The sequence below is a fragment of the Salmo trutta genome, chromosome 30, assembly GCF_901001165.1.
Source record: "Salmo trutta chromosome 30, fSalTru1.1, whole genome shotgun sequence".
In the NCBI taxonomy this organism is placed as follows: domain Eukaryota; kingdom Metazoa; phylum Chordata; class Actinopteri; order Salmoniformes; family Salmonidae; genus Salmo; species Salmo trutta.
Genome location: NC_042986.1, coordinates 44,585,485 through 44,608,244, shown reverse-complemented (window position 1 = coordinate 44,608,244; position 22,760 = coordinate 44,585,485). Strand labels below are relative to the sequence as shown.

At 42.6% G+C, this 22,760-nt stretch overlaps 1 non-coding gene across 1 annotated transcript; it reads left to right on the top strand.

The window, feature by feature from the left end:
• Positions 1-9,035: 9,035 nt before the first annotated feature.
• Positions 9,036-9,110, top strand: trnaa-ugc (transfer RNA alanine (anticodon UGC)). Its single transcript has one exon. It is a non-coding gene; the product is annotated as a tRNA-Ala (tRNA).
• The last annotated feature ends 13,650 nt before the right edge of the window (positions 9,111-22,760 follow it).

The window sequence follows — 22,760 nt, the reverse complement described above, 5'->3', positions numbered from 1 at the left end:
TAGGCTACCTGTCACCTATACTACAGGTAAATCCAAAAGTATCCACTAGGCTACCTGTCACCTATACTACAGGTAAATCCAAAAGTATCCACTGGGTGCTACCTGTCAACTATACTACAGGTAAATCCAAAAGTATCCACTAGGCTACCTGTCACCTATAATACAGGTAAATCCAAAAGTATCCACTAGGCTACCTGTCACCTATACTACAGGTAAATCCAAAAGTATCTACTGGGTGCTACCTGTCACCTATACTACAGGTAAATCCAAAAGTATCCACTAGGCTACCTGTCACCTATACTACAGGTAAATCCAAAAGTATCCACTAGGCTACCTGCCACCTATACTACAGGTAAATCCAAAAGTATCCACTGGGTGCTACCTGTCACCTATACTACAGGTAAATCCAAAAGTATCCACTAGGCTACCTGTCACCTATACTACAGTTAAATCCAAAAGTATCCACTAGGCTACCTGTCACCTATACTACAGGTAAATCCAAAAGTATCCACTAGGCTACCTGTCACCTATACTACAGGTAAATCCAAAAGTATCCACTAGGCTACCTGTCACCTATACTACAGGTAAATCCAAAAGTATCCACTAGGCTACCTGTCACCTATACTACAGGTAAATCCAAAAGTATCCACTGGGTGCTACCTGTCAACTATACTACAGGTAAATCCAAAAGTATCCACTGGGTGCTACCTGTCAACTATACTACAGGTAAATCCAAAAGTATCCACTGGGTGCTACCTGTCAACTATACTACAGGTAAATCCAAAAGTATCCACTGGGTGCTACCTGCCACCTATACTACAGGTAAATCCAAAAGTATCCACTAGGTGCTACCTGTCAACTATACTACAGGTAAATCCAAAAGTATCCACTAGGCTACCTGTCACCTATACTACAGGTAAATCCCAAAGTATCCACTAGGTGCTACCTGTCAACTATACTACAGGTAAATCCCAAAGTATCCACTAGGTGCTAAAGTAGCAGTGCTATGTTCATAGTTTCCATATAAACATAAACCATAATGATAGTTTCCATATAATTCATCACACAATAATACGCACAACAGTTTCTATACATTTCTCTAACTTTCATAAATCAACCCAAAATGTGACGCCGTAGCTCATCTGGGGTGTTTGACGACAAACAGAACGATACACTAGAGTTTTCATCCAAATGCCGTTTTTTTTGTTGGTAGAAGTGTTTTCTTCGACATGTGAACTTTCATGTGCCTTAATAACAAACTCTTATTTAATCTGTAAATATTAATAATACAAGTAAAATCAGAAAGCTGTTTAGTCAAGGAGAAAATACAAAATCTTGTCCGGCCACAGTTTAATTAAACATATTATCTCTATATTTTGAAAATGTTACCGTGTGTACAACGAACGAAGAAGAGTGGCTCGCCTGCAGCAGTAACACTCCTTAGCTTTGTAGTTTTGTCCTCACTGCACCAGTAGTGTTAAGTTTACATGTACATCAATGTAACACCACTGGTAGTGCTAAATGTACATGTACGTCAATGTAACACCACTGGTAGTGCTAAATGTACATGTACGTCAATGTAACACCACTGGTAGTGCTAAATGTACATGTACGTCAATGTAACACCACTGGTAGTGTTAAGTTTACATGTACGTCAATGTAACACCACTGGTAGTGTTAAGTTTACATGTACATCAATGTAACAACATGGAAGACTACGGTCATAATGGAGTGGATAGCTCAGAAATAATAAAATAATAATAATGTTTTGAATGCACTTGAATTATTATAGGTAGGCTAAGTAACCTTTTTACAGAATGGTATTACAGCATTTGCAATTCCACTTTTTATATTTTCACATGTGAATGTTTCTCACATGTAGAACTGCAAATTCGATTTTCACATCTGAAAAACTGTGAGAGTTAGAATTTCACATTTGGAGATTTCTTACATGTAAAACGTCAAATGTAATTTTCACATGTAAACCTGCAAATTTCATGTTTTATTGGAAGGTGTGTGTGTGTGTGTGTGTGTGTGTGTGTGTGTGTGTGTGTGTGTGTGAGTGTGTGCGTCAGGAATCTCCATGTCACTCTCACTGATCTGTCTCACACACCCTGAGCATGAGACAACATGCTCACTATCAGCCCACTCTCTCTCACACAGTTGAGATGCGGATTCAGGTTCAGTGTGTGTGTGTGTGTGTGTGGAAGCTATGTTTGTTTTTGAGGAGAAATAATCTGTGTGTGTGTGTGTGTGTGTGTGTGTGTGTGTGTGTGTGTGTGTGTGTGTGTGTGTGTGTGTGGAAGCTATGTTTGTTTTTGAGGAGAAATAATCTGTGTGTGTGTGTCCCGCTACAAAAAAAACACATGTCAAATTTGCATTTTCACATTTGAAATAGCTGTTTTCCCATTTTTAGCTTGTATTATATTTAGAGTTCACATGCACCACCTTTTCACATGTGAGGAGAATAACATGTTGTTTTTCACCTCACATGCGATTTGAAGTTTCACATGATACATTTGCAGTTTCACACGTTGAAAACTTTCATATGTGAGAATCTGATCTGCAGGTTTATATCGCAAAAAAAAAAACGTTTTTGTTTTAGCTTGTTTACATCTACTTTGTTTACAGACATTGGAGTAAATGTTACATTTTCCTAAATGTGAAATTAGATTTTCACTTTCACATGTGGAATTGCCAGTTCACATGTGAAAAACATTCATGTTAAAATCACATTTGCCATTTCACATGTAAAACAACTCCACGTGACAATCTAACTTTCACGTGTCAACTTGCATTTCCACACGTTTCACATTTGAACGTTTTTCCCAAAGGAAACTGCAAATCATTATTTGACATGTGAATGTTTTTTCAGAAAATCAAATTTTCAGTTTCACATTAAAAAAAATATATAAACATTTACTCCAATGTTTGTAAACAAAGTAAATGTAAACAAACACTGCATAGCCTAAAATCATGGTCACATCCCCAGATTTGAGGTCCCGGAAATCAAATTAGTATAATATAAAATAACCCAAAAAATCTTTCTGTTTACAGGTGAACTATACTGAAATAACTCCCTTTCCTGGTTACTAAAATTCTAACAGTTTGCCTCATTTCAGTTTGTGACAAAACCAAGCAGGTATAGTGTAGAGCAGCGGTTCCCAAACTTGTTATAGTCCCGTACCCCTTCAAACATTCAACCTCCAGCTGTACCCCTTCAAACATTCAACCTCCAGCCGTACACCTTCAAACATTCAACCTCCAGCCGTACCCCTTCAAACATTCAACCTCCAGCCGTACACCTTCAAACATTCAACCTCCAGCTGTACCCCTTCAAACATTCAACCTCCAGCCGTACCCTTTCAAACATTCAACCTCCAGCCGTACACCTTCAAACATTCAACCTCCAGCTGTACCCCTTCAAACATTCACCCTCCAGCTGTACCCCTTCAAATATTCAACCTCCAGCCGTACCCCTTCAAACATTCAACCTCCAGCTGTACCCCTTCAAATATTCAACCTCCAGCCGTACACCTTCAAACATTCACCCTCCAGCCGTACCCCTTCAAACATTCAACCTCCAGCCGTACCCCTTCAAACATTCACCCTCCAGCTGTACCCCTTCAAATATTCAACCTCCAGCCGTACCCCTTCAAACATTCAACCTCCAGCCGTACCCCTTCAAACATTCAACCTCCAGCCGTACACCTTCAAACATTCAACCTCCAGCCGTACCCCTTCAAACATTCAACCTCCAGCCGTACCCCTTCAAACATTCAACCTCCAGCTGTACCCCCTCTAGCACCAGGGTCAGCTCACTCTCAAATGTTGTTTTTTGCCATCAATGTAAGACTGCCACACACACACACACACACACACTATATGATACATTTATTAAACATAAGAATGAGTGTGAGTTTTTGTCACAACCCAGCTCGCGGGAAGTGACAAAGAGCTCTTATAGGACCAGGGCACAAATAATAAATATCAATAATTTTGCTCTTTATTTAACCATCTTACATGTAAAACCTTATTTGTTTATCAAAAATTGTGAATAATTCACCACAGGTGGTTGCAAAGGGCATCAAAGTCTTAACAGCGCGAATTGCCAAGGCAGGATACTCTGAGCGCAGCCCAATCCAGAAATCTGGCAGTGGCTTCTGATTAAATTACATTTTCACAGAAACGCTTGTTGCAATTTCAATGAGGCTCTTGTTCAGATATCAGTAAGCAGACTGGAGGCAGGGCATGAAAGGGGATAACGAATCCAGGTGTTTGTGTCGTCCGTTGCGGGAAAGTACCTGTGTAATTGCGCACCCAGCTCACTCAGGTGCTTCGCTATATCACATTTGACATTGTCCGTAAGCTTGAGTTCATTTGCAGACAAAAAAATCATACAATGATGGAAAGACTGTGTGTTGTCATTGTTAATGCAGACAGAGAAGAGCTCCAACTTCTTAATCATAGCATCAATTTTGTCCCGCACTTTTAATATAGTTGGGGAGAGTCCCTGTAATCCTAGATTCAGATCATTCAGGTGAGAAAAAACATCACCCAGATAGGCCAGTCGTGTGAGAAACTCGTCATCATGCAAGCGGTCAGACAAGGGAAAATGATGGTCAGTAAAGAAAACTTTAAGCTCGTCTCTCAATTAAAAGAAAGTGTCAGTACCTTTCTCCTTGATAACCAGCACACTCCTGTATGTTGTAAAAGCGTTACATGGTCGCTGCCCATATCATTGCATAGTGCAGAAAATACACGAGAGTTCAGGGGCCTTTTGCTTTAACAAAGTTAACCATTTTCACTGTAGTATCCAAAACATCTTTCAAGCTGTCAGGCATTCCCTTGGCAGGAAGAGCCTCTCGGTGGATGCTGCAGTGAACCCAAGTGGCGTCGGGAGCAACTGCTTGCAGGCGTGTTACCACTCCACTATGTCTCCCTGTCATGGCTTTTACGCCATCAGTACAGATACCAACACATCTTAACCACCAAAGTCTATTTGATGTCACAAAGCGGTCCAGTAATTAAAAAAATATCCTCTCCTGTGGTTCTGGTTTCCAGTGGTTTGTAGAGGATGATGTCATCCTTAATTGACCCCCCCCCATAAACATAACAGACATATAGGTGTCTGTTGACTCATTCAGCTGTAACGCATAGAATTCACTGGCTTGTATGCAAAGCAGTAATTGTTTCAAAACATCTCCTGCCACGTCACTGATGCGTTGGGAAACAGTGTTGTTTGATGAAGTCATTGTATGTATAGTTTTTTTGTGTAGAGTGTAGAAAATCTAGTGTATAGTGTAGAGAACCTAGTGTAGAGAATCTAGTGTAGAGAATCTAGTGTAGAAAATCTAGTGTAGAGAATGTAGTGTAGAGTGTGTAGAGAATCTAGTGTAGAGTGTAGAAAATCTAGTGTATAGTGTAGAGAATCTAGTGTAGAAAATCTAGTGTAGAGAATCTAGTGTAGAGAATCTAGTGTAGAGTGTAGAGAATCTAGTGTAGAGTGTGTAGAGAATCTAGTGTAGAGAATCTAGTGTAGAGAATCTAGTGTAGAGAATCTAGTGTATAGTGTAGAAAATCTAGTGTATAGTGTAGAGAATCTAGTGTAGAGAATCTAGTGTAGAGTGTGTAGAGAATCTAGTGTAGAGTGTAGAGAATCTAGTGTATAATGTAGAAAATCTAGTGTAGAGTGTAGAGAATCTAGTGTATAGAGTAGAGAATCTAGTGTATAGAGTAGAGAATCTAGTGTATAGAGTAGAGAATCTAGTGTAGAGTGTAGAGAATCTAGTGTAGAGTACAGAATCTAGTGTAGAGAATCTAGTGTAGAGTGTAGAGAATCTAGTGTAGAGTACAGAATCTAGTGTAGAGTGTAGAGAATCTACTGTAGAGTGTAGAGAATCTACTGTAGATTGTAGAGAATCTAGTGTATAATGTAGAGAATCTAGTGTAGAGTGTAGAGAATCTAGTGTAGAGTGTAGAGAATCTAGTGAAGAGTGTAGAGAATCTAGTGAAGAGAGTAGAGAATCTAGTGTAGAGAGTAGAGAATCTAGTGTAGAGTGTAGAGAATCTAGTGTAGAGAATCTAGTGTAGAGAGTAGAGAATCTAGTGTATAATGTAGAGAATCTAGTGTAGAGAGTAGAGAATCTAGTGTAGAGAGTAGAGAATCTAGTGTAGAGAGTATAGTGTAGAGAATCTAATCTTATGGAAAAATCTTTTCCATAACCAATAATATCAGCTGTTTGAAGCTGGTGTACAAAATCGAAAGAAAAATACGCAAAAAAGAAATTCAAGAACAGGAGGCATAGAAATTGCGCACGTAGACCAGATCAACCACTTCTTAGACTGGTTTTCAATGCAACATTTCTGAAGTCGAGAACAACATTTTTAGTATTTAAAAAAAAAAAAGGATATTGAAAGCGAAACATGAACCCAAAAGTATTGAAAGAACATAAACCCCAAAATATTGATAGTAAAACATAAACCCAAAAGTATTGATAGTAAAACATAAACCCAAAAGTGTTGATAGTGAAACATAAGCCCAAAAGTATTGATAAAAAAATTATTGTAAGGAAATGATAAATGCGAGAGCAAATTAATTGTAAATAGTTTTCAGTGAAATATATATATATTCTTTAATGATAAAGCAATTAAACAAAATGCCTCTCTCTTTCTTGCAATTGCCCCGATCTTTGTTTGTGGTTCAATGGCTTTTGCTTTCGCTACCTTTTTTCCAGTTGCATGTTTTGGCACATTTGTTCCAGTAATAGAGCACCCTGCAACTGGTTTACCTGTGAAGCTAAGCAGGGTGGAAGCTAAGCAGGGTGGAAGCTAAGCAGGGTGGAAACTAAGCAGGGTGGAAATTAAGCAGGGTGGAAACTAAGCAGGGTGGAAACTAAGCAGGGTGGAAACTAAGCAGGGTGGAAACTAAGCAGGGTCACTGGTTGGTCATTGGATGAGAGACCAGACGTAGCTGGAAGTGGTGAAATGTATATGTCCGAAAACCACTTGTGTCTGACTCATGTGAAAATGTCACGTTTTATTTGTTCATGTTTTATTGTTGTAAGCGGTTTGTGTGTGTGTGTGTGTGTGTCTATGTGTGTGTCCTCCGGTGCATTGTGGTTGGTATTCTAACATTTATAGGGTTTCCTCTGTGTGTGTCTGAGGTAGGAGTGTCATGTTGAGGCAAGCCGCACAACCTGTAAACCGAGATGGGAGGTAGCAGAAAGTGAGAGTTAAAATCAAATCAAAATCTATTTTTATTTGTCACATTCGCCGAATACAATGGGTGTAGACTTAACTGTGAAATGCTTGCTTATGAGCCCTTCCCAAAGATGCAGAGTTTAAAAATAAAATAAATAAATAGGAACACAAGAGGAATAAAATAGACAAGAATGGAGCCTCAGTGCCTCCTGAAAGTATTCAGACCACTTGACTTTTTCCACATTTTGTTACATTACAGCCTTATTCTAAAAATTGCTTAAATAACAAAAATCCTGAGAAATCTACACACAATACCCCATAACGACAAAGCAAAAAAAAAATTATCGAAATTTTGGCAAATGTATTAAAAATGGAAAATACCTTATTTACATAAGTGTTCAGACACTTTGCTATGAGATTTGAAATTGAGCTCAGGTGCATCCTGTTTCCATTAATCCTCTTTGAGATGCTTATACAACTTGATTGGAGTCCATCTTTGGTAAATTCAATTGATTGGACATGATTTGGAAAGGCACAGACCTGTCTATATAAGATCTCACAGTTGACAGTGCATGTCAGAGCAAAAATCAAGCCACGAGGTCGAAGGAATTGACCGTAGAGCTCCGAGACAGGATTATGTCGAGGCATAGATCTGGGGAAGGGTACCAAAACATTTCTGCAGCATTGAAGATCCCCAAGAACACAGTGGCCTCCATCATTCTTAAATGGAAGAAGTTTGGAACCACCAAGACTCTTCCTTGAGCTGGCCGCCTGGCCAAACTGAGCAATCGGGGGAGAAGGGCCTTGGTCAGGGAGGTGACCAAGAACCCGATGGTCACTCTGACAGAGCTCTAGAGTTTCTATGTAGAGATGGGAGAGCCTTCCAGAAGGACAACCATCTCTGCAGCACTTCACAAATCAGGCCTTTATGGTAGAGTGGCCAGATGGAATCCACTCCTCAGTAAAAGGCACATGACAGCCCGCTTGGAGTTCCCCAAAAGGCACCTAAAGACTCTCAGACCATGAAAAACAAGATTCTCTGGTCTGATTAAACCAAGTTTGAACTCTTTTTGGCCTAAGTGCCAAGTCTGTAGGAAACCTGGCACCATCCATTTTACATTACATTTACATTTTAGTCATTTAGCAGACGCTCTTATCCAGAGCGACTTACAGTAGTGAATGCATACATTTCATACAATTTCATACATATCATACATTTTTTTCTGTGCTGGCCCCCCATGGGAATCGAACCCACAACCCTGGTGTTGCAAACACCATGCTCTACCAACTGAGCTACAGGGAAGGCCTTCACCATCCCAAAGGTGAAGCATGGTGGTGACAGCAGCATGCTGTGGGGATGTTTTTCAGCAGCAGGGACTGGGAGACTAATCAGGATCGAGGGAAGATGAACAGAGCAAAGTACAGAGAGATCCTTGATGAAAACCTGCTCCAGAGCGCTCAGGACCTCAGACTGGGGCGAAGGTTCACCTTCCAACAGGACAATGACCCTAAGCACGCAGCCAAGACAACGCAGGAGTGGATTTGGGAGAATGGGAAACTCCCCAAATACAGGTGTGCCAAGCTTGTAGCATCATACCCAAGAAGCCAAACATTTCTAAAAACCAGTTTTCACTTTGTCATGATGGGGTATGTGTAGATTGAGGAGAATGTTGTATTTAATCCATTTTAGAACAAGGCCCTAATGTAACAAAATTTGGAAATGTCAAGGGGCCATCTAATGCACACTCAGATATAAATCAGCAATGCAGAGCTCTCCCTGTCCTCTGTCGTGCCTTGATTGTATTACTGTTGATGATATCTGGAAATGTGCTGCCTCCCTATGGCTCAGTTGGTAGAGCATGGTGTTTGCAACGCCAGGGTTGTGGGTTCGATTCCCACGGGGGGCCAGTACCCCGTGGGAATCGGAGTCTGGGTTGTCTGCATGTTAACACTAGAAGCTTACTACCTAAAATGGATCAATTGAAAGTGTGGGTTCACAGCTCCAATCCAGATGTGTTGGTCATTACTGACACTTGGTTAAGGAAGAATGTTTTGAACACCGATGTTAACCTTTCTGGTTATAACCTTTTTCGGTAAGACAGATCTTCCAAAGGTGGAGGAGTGGCAATCTTTACCAAGGATCACCTTCAGTGCTCAGTTGTCTCCACCAAGTCTGTCCCCAAATAATTTGATTTGTTGGTTTTAAGTATTAAACTTTCAAATAGCTCTTTGTTGACTGTTGCTGGGTGCTATCGTCCTCCATCAGCACCGGCCTGTACCCTACCTGCCCTAAGCTCTCTCCTGGCCCCTTACGCTAAGTCTGAATTTGTCCTGCTAGGTGACCTAAACTGGGACATGCTTAAACCACCTGACCAAGTCCTATAGCAATGGGATTCCCTAATTATTTCCCAGAATATTACCAATCCCACAAGGTTTGACTCCAAACACCCAGAAAAGGCTACTCTCCTCGATGTTATTCTCACAAATAATCCTGATAGGTAACAGCCTGGTGTTTTCTGTAATGACCTTAGTGATCACTGTTTTACAGCCTGTGTTCATAATGGCTTCTCAGTGAAATGACCTGCCCTGACTTGTCATAGACACTTGCTAAAATCTTTAATGAGCAAGTCTTCCTTCATGACCTGGCCTCTGTAATTTGGTAAAGAATCAGCTTGAGACCCTCAGTCGAAGACGCTTGGACCTTCTTTTTCTATATATCTTCAATGGTATTGTTAATAACAAACACGCCCCGATAAAGAAAATTAGAATTAAAAACAGGTTCAACCTGTTACTCCACCTAAAGAATTCCAAAGGCATTCCAAAGGCTTGGCACACGCCTCCTCAGGCTGACTGGCTCTCGTTCAGGCAAATGAGAAATAAGTGCACTCAGGGAATCCTGAACGCCAAAGTTAGTTACTTTAAGGAGCAGTTCTCTCTCTGTGGGTCAAAACCCAAGAAGTTCTGGAAAACAGTTAAAGACCTGGAGAATAAACCCTCCTCACAGCTGCCCATGTCCCTTAATGTTGATGATGTGGTTGTTACTGATAAAGAGCACATGGCTGAGCTCTTTAATCACCACTTGAATAAGTCAGGATTCCTATCTGAATCAGCCATGCCTCCCTGCCGTCCAACATTTCCTCATCTTTTGAGGCTTTGTCGGATGTCATACCGGGCTCTGTTGTACGCGTTCAAGTCCGTGCCCATTTCTTGAAAACGGTAGCTCTAGCATTCAGCCCAGCACGGATATTGCCAGTATTCCATGGTTTTTGGTTTGGATACGTTCTTATAGTCCCTGTGGGGATGACATCATCTACATAGCCTTCCCAGTGGCTCAGTTGGTAGAGCATGGTGTTTGCAACGCCAGCATGGTGTGTGCAACGCCAGGGTTGTGGGTTTGATTCCCACGGGGGGCCAGTACAAAAAAATAATAATCATTTTTTTAAAAAGGCATGAAATGTATGCATTCACTACTGTAAGTCACTCTGGATAAGAGCGTCTGCTAAAGGATTAAAATGTAAAAATGTAAAAAAATCTGTGCAGTTATTGATGAATTTGTGACTTATGTGGTAAACTCCTCAATGCTATCGAATGAATCCCGGAATATATCCAAGTCTCTACTAGTCCCGAAGTCTAGCAAAACAGTCTTATAGCCTTGCTTCATCAGACCACTTCCGTACTGAGCGCGTCACTGATACTTCCTGTTTGAGCCTTTGTTTGTAAACAGGAAGCAGGAGAATGGAGTCATGGTCAGATGTGCCAGAGGGAGGGCCTTGTATGCGTTTCTGTGAGTAGAATAAACGTGGTGTAGATATTTAGCTCCCCTAGTGGAGTAAGAGACGTCTTAGTGAAAGTGAAGTAGAATGGTTGCAAGTCTCATTGTGTTAAAGTCTCCGCCCACACGAAATGCCACCTCTGGGTGAAAGGTTTCTTGTTTGTTTATGGCCCCATACAGTTTGGCAAATGCCAGAGTGGCTTGTGGAGGGATGAAGACAGCCGTGATGATTACGGATGAGAACTCTTGGTACATAAAAGGGTCTGCAGCTTACCATGAGGTATTCTATATCAGGTAGACAAAAGCTAGAGATTTCCTTCAAACTGAAAGCAGCGCACCAGTTATTGTTTATGAAGCGACAAACCCCTCCTCCTTTGGACTTGCCCGAGGCCTCCTATGTCCAGTTGTACCCCTGATTCCTACGTACATAGAGTCATTCAACCACGTCTCTGCAAGGCATATAATATTGCAGCTTTTCAAGTTTCTCTGATAGGAGACTCTCAAACGAAAATCATCCACCTTATTCTCCAGTGACTGGAAATTTGCCAATAGAACAGAGGGGAGTGCCGGTCGATATTCTCTTCGTCTCAATCTCACCAGGATGCCGACACGTCTCAGGCAGCTTTTTGGAACAAAGGAATGGGGTCCGGTATGAACAAAGGATGAGCTGAGTAAGAGTTGAAGTCGGATTTTAAGTAGCTGTAGTGAATAATTTGTGTTTTTACTGCAGCAGACCAGTAGCTGTGGCAGTAATGTGTAGTACATGTTTCATGTTGTTACTCTACGTGTGTGTGTGTGTGTGTGTGTGTGTGTGTGTGTGTGTGTGTGTGTGTGTGTGTGTGTGTGTGTGTGTGTGTGTGTGTGTGTGTGTGAGTGTGTGTGTGTGTGTGTGTGTGTGTTTCAGATCAGCACCCTGGTCACAATGGGACCAGAGGAGATGACTAAACCACAATCCACTGTGTGTTCTAAAGTTTTGTATCACTAGGATCCAAAGCGCTCTGTCAGGTACAGATGTGAGAGAGAGAGATGTGGGGGAGATGATACGTCCATGTGGGGGAGATGATACGTCCGTGTGGGGGAGATGATACGTCCATGTGGGGGAGATGATACGTCCGTACGGGGGAGATGATACGTCCATGTGGGGGAGATGATACGTCTGTACGGGGGAGATGATACGTCCATGTGGGGGAGATGATACGTCCATGTGGGGGAGATGATACGTCCATGTGGGGGAGATGATACGTCCATGTGGGGGAGATGATACGTCCATGTGGGGGAGATGATACGTCCGTGTGGGGGAGATGATACGTCCGTGTGGGGGAGATGATACGTCCATGTGGGGGAGATGATACGTCCATGTGGGGGAGATGATACGTCCATGTGGGGGAGATGATACGTTCGTGTGGGGGAGATGATACGTCCGTACGGGGGAGATGATACGTCCATGTGGGGGAGATGATACGTCCGTATGGGGGAGATGATACGTCCATGTGGGGGAGATGATACGTCCATGTGGGGGAGATGATACATCCATGTGGGGGAGATGATACGTCCATGTGGGGGAGATGATACGTCCATGTGGGGGAGATGATACGTCCATGTGGGGGAGATGATACGTCCATGTGGGGGAGATGATTTGTCCATGTGGGGGAGATGATATGTCCATGTGGGGGAGATGATATGTCCATGTGGGGGAGATGATACGTCCGTACGGGGGGGATGATACGTCCATGTGGGGGAGATGATACGTCCGTATGGGGGAGATGATACGTCCATGTGGGTTAGATGATACGTCCATGTGGGGGAGATGGGAGATGATACGTCCATGTGGGGGAGATGATACGTCCATGTGGGGGAGATGATACTTCCGTACGGGGGAGTTGATACTCCTGGAATTCTGTCCATTCTGAAAGTTCCACTAAGTTCTAAATGTCAAACTCAGTTAATTGGCCAGTGATACCTACTGTTCAATTTTCAGTGTAACATCTTCTAGTATTGAACTTGAGTTAAATTCACTCTGTAAGTGTTCAATTAACACTCATTGGTGTAAAAGATCCCCAGTGTTGATGTTAATAACCAGTGTTAATTTAACCCAAATCCACACCCATAATTATCATTTTTCCCAGCATGCTCGATTGTTTTTTCAATATCTGTGTTTTTTTTTCAAGTATATAGATTGGTTTATTCATTTTATGCTCCTCAAATATAAATAACAAATATTTTTCTAAACTAATCCAACCTGTTACTTGAACTTTTGCACCCATTACTGAAATAGTTGTTTCAGTTGAGACGGTTTAGGTAGTTTCAGAACATATCTGTGGTCCTGTGTGGCTCAGTTGGTAGGGCATGGTGTTTGCAATGCCAGGGTTGTAGGTTCGATTCCCACGGGGGCCTAGTACGGAGGAGAAAAAAAAATATATATATATATATATATATATAAAAAACTTATACGAAGAAATGTATGCATTCACTACTGTAAGTTGCTCTGGATAAGAGTGTCTGCTAAATGACTAAAATGTAAATGTAATTTCTCAACCTGGCAGTCATCCTGAATGCAGGTTGTGGGTAAATAAACATTAAAATGTTGGATATCCCCACTCTGGCAGGATTCCAATAGAAATTACACATCACTTTGCAAGCCAGCATAATGTGACTTTCCGGCCTGTTGTGGCCTGTAAACAATGAGTTTTAGGCCACTGGTTTCAGGTAAAACTAGACAATGTGCGTTAATATATAATGTAATTTAAATGATAACATTTTCTTAGGACCTCACTTTGTGAAGGCAAAATAACAACAACAAAAAAACGTATGAATGCAACAACCATATCTCTGTCACTAACATTTTTATAATTCACTCGAAAAGAAATGCACTCTGGTAAATATGCAAATAAGGAGGAGATGATAAGTCAACTAGAGTTGTAATAACCTTAATATGTCATGTTCTCTGTTGACCCATCCAGTCAATTAGAGTTGTAATAACCTTAATATATCATGTTCTCTGTTGACCCATCCAGTCAACTAGAGTTGTAATAACCTTAATATGTCATGTTCTCTGTTGACCCATCCAGTCAATTAGAGTTGTAATAACCTTAATATGTCATGTTCTCTGTTGACCCATCCAGTCAACTAGAGTTGTAATAACCTTAATATGTCATGTTCTCTGTTGACCCATCCAGTCAACTAGAGTTGTAATAACCTTAATATGTCATGTTCTCTGTTGACCCATCCAGTCAACTAGAGTTGTAATAACCTTAATATGTCATGTTCTCTGTTGACCCATCCAGTCAACTAGAGTTGTAATAACCTTAATATGTCATGTTCTCTGTTGACCCATCCAGTCAACTAGAGTTGTAATAACCTTAAAGTGGAACTGATAGTGTTTTAACTACTTTGCAGAAAATGAAACAAACAGACAATCATAAGATCAGTCAGGAATATCAAAATCCCAGTTTATGCTACAAAACCAATTTTATAAAAGGTTTTAAAAATACTGTAGATTTTATTTTACTTAAAATTCCATTACATACAGTACGGATGCACTGCTTCAGTTTCAGTGACTTAATATTTTGAAAACAAAATAGACAACTAAGGCTGAGAATGTCAACACAATCAAACTTCTTTATTTATTTCACCTTTATTTAACCAGGTAGGCTAGTTGAGAACAAGTCCTTTATTTAACCAGGTAGGCTAGTTGAGAACAAGTTCTCATTTACAACTGTGACCTGGCCAAGATAAAGCAAAGCAGTGCGACAAAAACAACAATACATATTTACACATAAACAAACGTACAGTCAATAACACAATAGAAAAGTCTATATACAGTGTGTGCAAATGAAGTAAGGAGGTAAGGCAATAAATAGGCCAATAGTGGCGAAGTAATTACAATTTAGCAATTAACACTGGAGTGATAGATGTGCAGATGATGATGTTCAAGTAGAAATACTGGTGTGCAAAAGAGCAGAAAAGTAAACAAAAACAAATATGGGGATGAGGTAGGTAGTTGGTTGGATGGGCTATTTACAGATGGGCTGTGTACAACTGCAGCGATCGGTTAGCTGCTCTGACAGCCGATGCTTGAAGTTAGTGAGGGAGATTAAAGTCTCCGACTTCAGTGATTTTTGCAGTTCGTTCCAGTCAGCAGAGAACTGGAAGGAAAGGCGGCAAAAGGAGGTGCTGGCTTTGGGGATGACCCGTGAAATATACCTGCTGGAGCGCGTGCTACGGGTGGGTGTTGCTATGGTGACCAGTGAGCTGAGATAAGTCAGAGCTTTACCTAGCAGAGACTTGTAGATGACCTGGAGCCAGTGGGTTTGGCGACGAATATGTAGCGAGGACCAGACAACGAGAGCGTACAGGTCGCAGTGGTGGGTAGTATATGGGGGCGTTGGTGACAAAACGGATGGCACTGTGTAACATGGCAATAATTACTGCAATCTCTGGGAAAACATGTTGATGACACCGGAGAGTGACTTTTGCTCTCTTTCGCTCTTTTCTCTGTATGTGTGTGTGTGTGTGTTATTTGTGTGTGTCTGTGTGTGTTATTTGTGTGTGTGTGTGTGTGTGTGTTATTTGTGTTTGTGTGTATGTGTGTTATTTGTGTTTGTGTGTATGTGTGTGTGTGTTATGTGTGTTTGTGTGTGTATGTGTGTTATTTGTGTGTGTGTGTGTGTGTGCGTGTGTGTGTGTGTGTGTGTATACATGTTCATGGCGGTAACATTCCTGTCCTGTCAGAAGCGTGTGAGGAATTCCCTGGTTGGAGGTTGGGCAGACATTAGGTCCGTGTTTAGCACGCACGCACACCCCACCCTACTAACATGGTCATGAATTCAGACACACACTGTAAAGGTTGGGACTCTGATGGTTGTGTAATGTGAGGAGATAAAGAGAGAGACAGAGTAGGAGAGAGGGAGAGAGTAGGAGAGAGAGAGAGAGAGAGAGAGAGAGAGAGAGAGAGAGAGAGAGAGAGAGAGAGAGAGAGAGAGAGAGAAAGAAAGAGAGTAGGAGAGAGACAGAGAGAGTGACAGAGAGTAGGAGAGAGAGAGAGAATAATAAACAAATCTACCGTGGTGCATACTCACCCCACGATACAAAACATCATCACACATTAAAATAACCAAAATCTCACCACTTCTATCACTGTACATTATATCCAACCTGTCTTCCCCTGCTATACAGAATATTCCCCTGCTGTCATACCTCCTTAAACATCTCCACACTTTCTTTCCCACAGATCTCAAATTCCACCCCAAGGTGCGCAGAGACCATTAAATACTAGTAAAGGGTCTGTTATCTCCCCTCCACCTTTGACCCTTGTTCCTCCTTGTTAGCAAATAGACAACTTTTACCAAGCAGAAAAATTCAACAACACACATTTGGTCACACATTTGGTGTTTTCCTTATTCGAAATACCTGTACCCCATTATAAACATCCCAACATTAAGTGCCCACCCCTAACCTCTCACACAGACATTTCAAGAGATATTAACAGCATTAACCAGCAGCATAGCACCCTGCATACCATTGCTGGCCTGCTTCTGAAGCTAAGCAGGGTTGGTCCTGGTCTGTCTCTGGATGGGAGACCAGATGCTGCTGGAAGTGGTGTTGGAGGGCCAGTAGGAGGCACTCTTTCCTCTAGTCTAAAAATATCCCAGTCCCCCAGGGTAGTGATTGGGAACAAAGTACTTTGTCTGCTGAATTCTTTGTTTTTGCTCTTGTTTTCCTTAATAGGATGACAGTGGGCGGAGCTAGGTGGGTCGTCAGCGAAATGGGACACAACTGGGCCCGGGTGTCCCAGAATAAATATACCTCATCAATCATTGGTGAATAAATATACCTCATCAATCATTGGTGAATAAATATACCTCATCAATCATTGGTGAATAAATATACCTCATCAATCATTGGTGAATAAATATACCTCATCAATCATTGGTGAATAAATATACCTCATCAATCATTGGTGAATAAATATACCTCATCAATCATTGGTGAATAAATATACCTCATCAATCATTGGTGAATAAATATACCTCATCAATCATTGGTGAATAAATATACCTCATCAATCATTGGTGAATAAATATACCTCATCAAGAGGAGACTCTCTCCACACTGTTGGATTTTGGTTGTGGCATTTTTGTGGCCATTTTGTTTGTTTGTTTGTTTGTTTGTTTTGGCACCTTTCAACACCCCTCATTATCACATCTATACAGGCAACCACTCACTGACACAACTGACTACACACACCATTGTTTATTGTATATAGGTTACTTCAGTTAATAAATACATTTCTGTTATTCCCAATCTCCACATTGTCTCCCTTTTTGTTCCGGACTTCGAGCCGGTTCGTGACACCTGTGTAGGGTGCTGTCTTTCGGCTAGGATGTTAAACAGGTGTCCTGACTCTCTGTGGTCACTAAAGATCCCATGGCACTTATCGTAATAGTAGGGGTGTTAACCCTGATGTCCTGGCTAAATTCCCAATCTGGCCCTCATACCATCATTGTCACCTAATCATCCCAAGCTTCCAATTGGCTCATTCAGTTTTTTTTATTTGACCTTTATTTAACCAGGTAGGCAAGTTGAGAACAAGTTCTCATTTACAATTGCGACCTGGCCAAGATAAAGCAAAGCAGTTCGACAACATACAACAACACAGAGTTACACATGGAGTAAAACAAACATACAGTCAATAATATAGTAGAAAAGTAAGTCTATATACACTGCTCAAAAAAATAAAGGGAACACTTAAACACCACAATGTAACTCCAAGTCAATCACACTTCTGTGAAATCAAACTGTCCACTTAGGAAGCAACAAAATAAATTTCACATGCTGTTGTGCAAATGGAATAGACAACAGGTGGAAATTATAGGCAATTAGCAAGACACCCCCAATAAAGGAGTGGTTCTGCAGGTGGTGACCACAGACCACTTCTCAGTTCCTATGCTTCCTGGCTGATGTTTTGGTCACTTTTGAATGCTGGCGGTGCTTTCACTCTAGTGGTAGCATGAGACGGAGTCTACAACCCACACAAGTGGCTTAGGTAGTGCAGCTCATCCAGGATGGCACATCAATGCGAGCTGTGGCAAGAAGGTTTGCTGCGTCTGTCAGCGTAGTGTCCAGAGCATGGAGGCGCTACCAGGAGACAGGCCAGTACATCAGGAGACGTGGAGGAGGCCGTAGGAGGGCAACAACCCAGCAGCAGGACCACTACCTCCGCCTTTGTGCAAGGAGGAGCAGGAGAAGCACTGCCAGAGCCCTGCAAATTGACCTCCAGCAGGCCACAAATGTGCATGTGTCTGCTCAAACGGTCAGAAACAGACTCCATGAGGGTGGTATGAGGGCCCGACGTCCACAGGTGGGGGTTGTGCTTACAGCCCAACACCGTGCAGGACGTTTGGCATTTTCCAGAGAACACCAAGATTGGCAAATTCGCCACTGGCGCCCTGTGCTCTTCACAGATGAAAGCAGGTTCACACTGAGCACGTGATAGACGTGACAGAGTCTGGAGACGCTGTGGAGAACGTTCTGCTGCCTGCAACATCCTCCAGCATGACCGGTTTGGCGGTGGGTCAGTCATGGTGTGGGGTGGCATTTCTTTGGGGGGCCGCACAGCCCTCCATATGCTCGCCAGAGGTAGCCTGACTGCCATTAGGTACCGAGATGAGATCCTCAGACCCCTTGTGAGACCATATGCTGGTGCGGTTGGCCCTCGGTTCCTCCTAATGCAAGACAATGCTAGACCTCATGTGGCTGGAGTGTGTCAGCAGTTTCTGCAAGAGGAAGGCATTGATGCTATGGACTGGCCCGCCCGTTCCCCAGACCTGAATCCAATTGAGCACATCTGGGACATCATGTCTCGCTCCATCCACCAACGCCACGTTGCACCACAGACTGTCCAGGAGTTGGCGGATGCTTTAGTCCAGGTCTGGGAGGAGATCCCTCAGGAGACCATCCACCACCTCATCAGGAGCATGCCCAGGCATTGTAGGGAGGTCATACAGGCACGTGGAGGCCACACACACTACGGAGCCTCATTTTGACTTGTTTTAAGGACATTACATCAAAGTTGGATCAGCCTGTAGTGTGTGACTCCAAATCCAGACCTCCATGGGTTGATAAATTGGATTTCCATTGATTATTTTTGTGTGATTTTGTTGTCAGCACATTCAACTATGTAAAGAAAAAAGTATTTAATAAGATTATTTCTTTCATTCAGATCTAGGATGTGTTATTTTAGTGTTCCCTTTATTTTTTTGAGCAGTATACAATGTGAGCAAATGAGGTGAGATAAGGGAGGTAAAGGCAAAAAAAGGCCATGGTGGCAAAGTAAATACAATATAGCAAGTAAAACACTGGAATGGTAGATTTGTAGTAGAAGGAAGTGCAAAGTAGAAATATAAATAATTTGGTGCAACATACTCCCAGTACCAAAAAGGTCAGGTGGAGAGATCTACAGGGAGCCACTAACAGCTTGTTGGGTCGACCCAGGAGTCAGACAAGGTTGTCCTTTCTGTGTCATGAGTGATGACTGAAACTTTGCATCCTTTCTTCCCCCTTATTTTACCAGGTTGTTGATCTGTTGGGGTCGTATGCAAATTGGAGTGGGTCCAGGGTGTCTGGGATGATGGTGTTGATGTTAGCCAGGACCAGCCTTTCATTGCTATAGATGTGAGTGCTATGGGGCGATAGTAATTTAGGCAGGTTAGCTTGGTGTTCTTGGGCACAGGGACTATGGTGGTCTGCTTGTAACAAGTTAGTATTACAGACCGAGGCAGGGATAGGTGGTCAGCACATGCTCTGGGTATGTGTCCTAGTAATCCGTCAGGCCCTGTGGCCTTGTGAATGTTGACCTGTTTTAAAGGTCTTACTCACATCGGCTACGGAGAGCATGATCGCACAGTCATCCGGAACAGCTGGTGCTCTTATGCATTCTTCAGTGTTGCTTGCCTCAAAGCACGCATAGAAGGAATTTAGCTCATCTGGTAGGCTCGTGTCACTGTGGCTGTGCTTCCCTCTGTAGTCAATAACAGTTGCATGCTCTGCCACATCTGTAGAGTGTTGGAGCCGGTGTAGTAGGATTCGATCTTAGTCTTTTATTGATGCTTTGCCTGCTTGATGGTTTGTCAGAGGGCATAGCAGGATTTCTCATAAGCGTCTGGGTTAGAGTCACGCTCATTGAAAGCGGCAGCTCTACCATTTAGCTCAGTGCGGATGTTGCCTGTAATCCATGGCTTCTGGTTGGGGTATGTACGTAATGTCACTGTGGGGACTACATTGTCGATGCACTTATTGATGAAGCCAGTGACTGATGTGGTGTACTCCTCGGAAGAATCCCAGAACATATTCCAGTTTGTGCCAGCAAAACAGTCCTTTAGTTTAGCATCTGCTTCATCTGACCACTTCCGTATTGAGCGAGTCACTGGTACTTTCTCCTTTAGTACTTGTAACAACAATCAAGAGGATAGAGTTGCCAAATCTTTCGCGTCTCTCTGTGTGGAGTAATGGTGGTGTTCCTCTGGTTGCACATTTATTAACATGCTGGTAGAAATGAGGTAAAACTGATTTAAGATCACTAATAGCCCCGCCTCCGGATGACCTTATGGGTTTATACAGATCATTGAGTGTGGTCTTAGTGGCAGCATTGGTTTGTGGTGGTCAATAGAAAAATATAGATGAAACTCTCTTGGTTAAATATTGTTCTACAGGATCTCCGAAAAAGCTGAGTAGTAATATTAACACTATGCCATCTAATTGCAATCGCTGTTCTCATAATATACAGGAGAACGATGGCCTTATGGTGAGGATAGCCATGTTGCAAAAAAAAGCCATCTCAGATGCAATCGTTAGGCTATTGAAGTGTAGATGAAACAGCGTCTGTGCCACCAGTAAGAATGTAACCCCCCCACCCCTACCCCTGCAGCCGGACAATTTTCTCAAGGCTTCTGGAAAGAAATACAGTCGCTGTACTCATAATATACAGGAGACGATCGCCTTACGGCGAGGATAGCTGTGCTGCAAGCCCAGCTTCAGACGTAATCGTTAGGCAAGGGTAATTTCAGTGTAGGAAAGGATGAAACAGCGTCTGTGCCACCAGTAAGTACAGATAGTAACGTTAGTATAAATCCCCTCGCACAGTCCCCGCAGCTGGACAACTTTCTCATGGCTTCTGGAAGGAAATGCTGTATGAATCGGTGTTGCTCATTCAGCCGACAGAAACTTTCAACCGGTTCTCCCCATTAAGCAGCGGGCCGGAGTCAGAGGCCGAGCCTTCTCTGGTCTCTACTCCTCCCGTTACGAGGTCTGAGATGCCGAAGCCTCCCACCATTAGCTCTGCCAAATTGAAAACCCTAGTCATTGGCGACTCCATTACCCGCAGTATTAGACTTAAAACGAATCATCCAGCGATCATAAACTGTTAACCAGGGGGCAGGGCTACCGACGTTAAGGCTAATCTAAAGACGGTGCTGGCTAAAGCTAAAACTGGCGAGTGTAGAGAGTATAGGGATATTGTTATCCACGTCGGTACCACCGATGTTAGGATGAAACAGTCAGAGGTCACCAAGCGCAACATAGCTTCAGCGTGTAAATTAGCTAGAAAGATGTGTCGGCATCGAGTTATTGTCTCTGGCCCCCTCCCAGTTAGGGGGAGTGATGAGCTCTACAGCAGAGTCTCACAACTCAATCGCTGGTTGAAAACTGTTTTCTGCCCCTCCCAAAAGATAGAATTTGTAGATAATTGGCCCTCTTCCTGGGACTCACCCACAAACAGGACCAAGCCTGGCCTGCTGAGGAGTGACGGACTCCATCCTAGCTGGAGTGGTGCTCTCATCTTATCTATGAACATAGACAGTGTTCAAACTCCTCTAGCTCCACAATGAGATAGGGTGCAGGCCAGGCAGCAGGCTGTTAGCCAGCCTGCCAGCTTAGTGGATTCTGCCACTAGCACAGTCAGTGTAGTCAGCTCACCTTTCCCCATTGAGACCATGTGTATGCCTCAATCTAGTTCGGTCAAAACTAAACACGGCGGTGTTCGCCTTAGCAATGTCACTGGAATAAAGACCTCCTCCATTCCTGTCATTATTGAAAGAGATTGTGATACCTCACATCTCAAAATAGGGCTACTTAATGTTAGATCCCTCACTTCAAAGGCAGTTATAGTCAATGAACTAATCACTGATCATAACCTTGATGTGATTGGCCTGACTGAAACATGGCTTAAGCCTGATGAATTTACTGTGTTAAATGAGGCCTCACCTCCTGGTTACACTAGTGACCATATCCCCCGTGCATCCCGCAAAGGCGGAGTTGTTCCTAACATTTACGATAGCAAATTTATATTTACAAAAAAAACAAACTTTTTGTCTTTTGAGCTTCTAGTCATGTAATCTATGCAGCCTTCTCAATCCATTTTTATAGCTACTGTTTACAGGCCTCCTGGGCCATAAACAGCGTTCCTCACTGAGTTCCCTGAATTCCTATCGGACCTTGCAGTCATAGCAGATAATATTCACATTTTTGGTGACTTTAATATTCACATGGAAAAGTCCACAGACCCACTCCAAAAGGCTTTCGGAGCCATCATCGACTCAGTGGGTTTTGTCCAACATGTCTCTGGACCTACTCACTGCCACAGTCATACTCTGTACCTAGTTTTGTCCCATGGAATAAATGTTGTGGATCTTAATGTTTTTCCTCATAATCCTGGATTATCGGACCACCATTTTATCTGGGTATTCCTCCAAAGCTCTATTGTCCTGAGTCTGCACAACTCTGCCAGGAC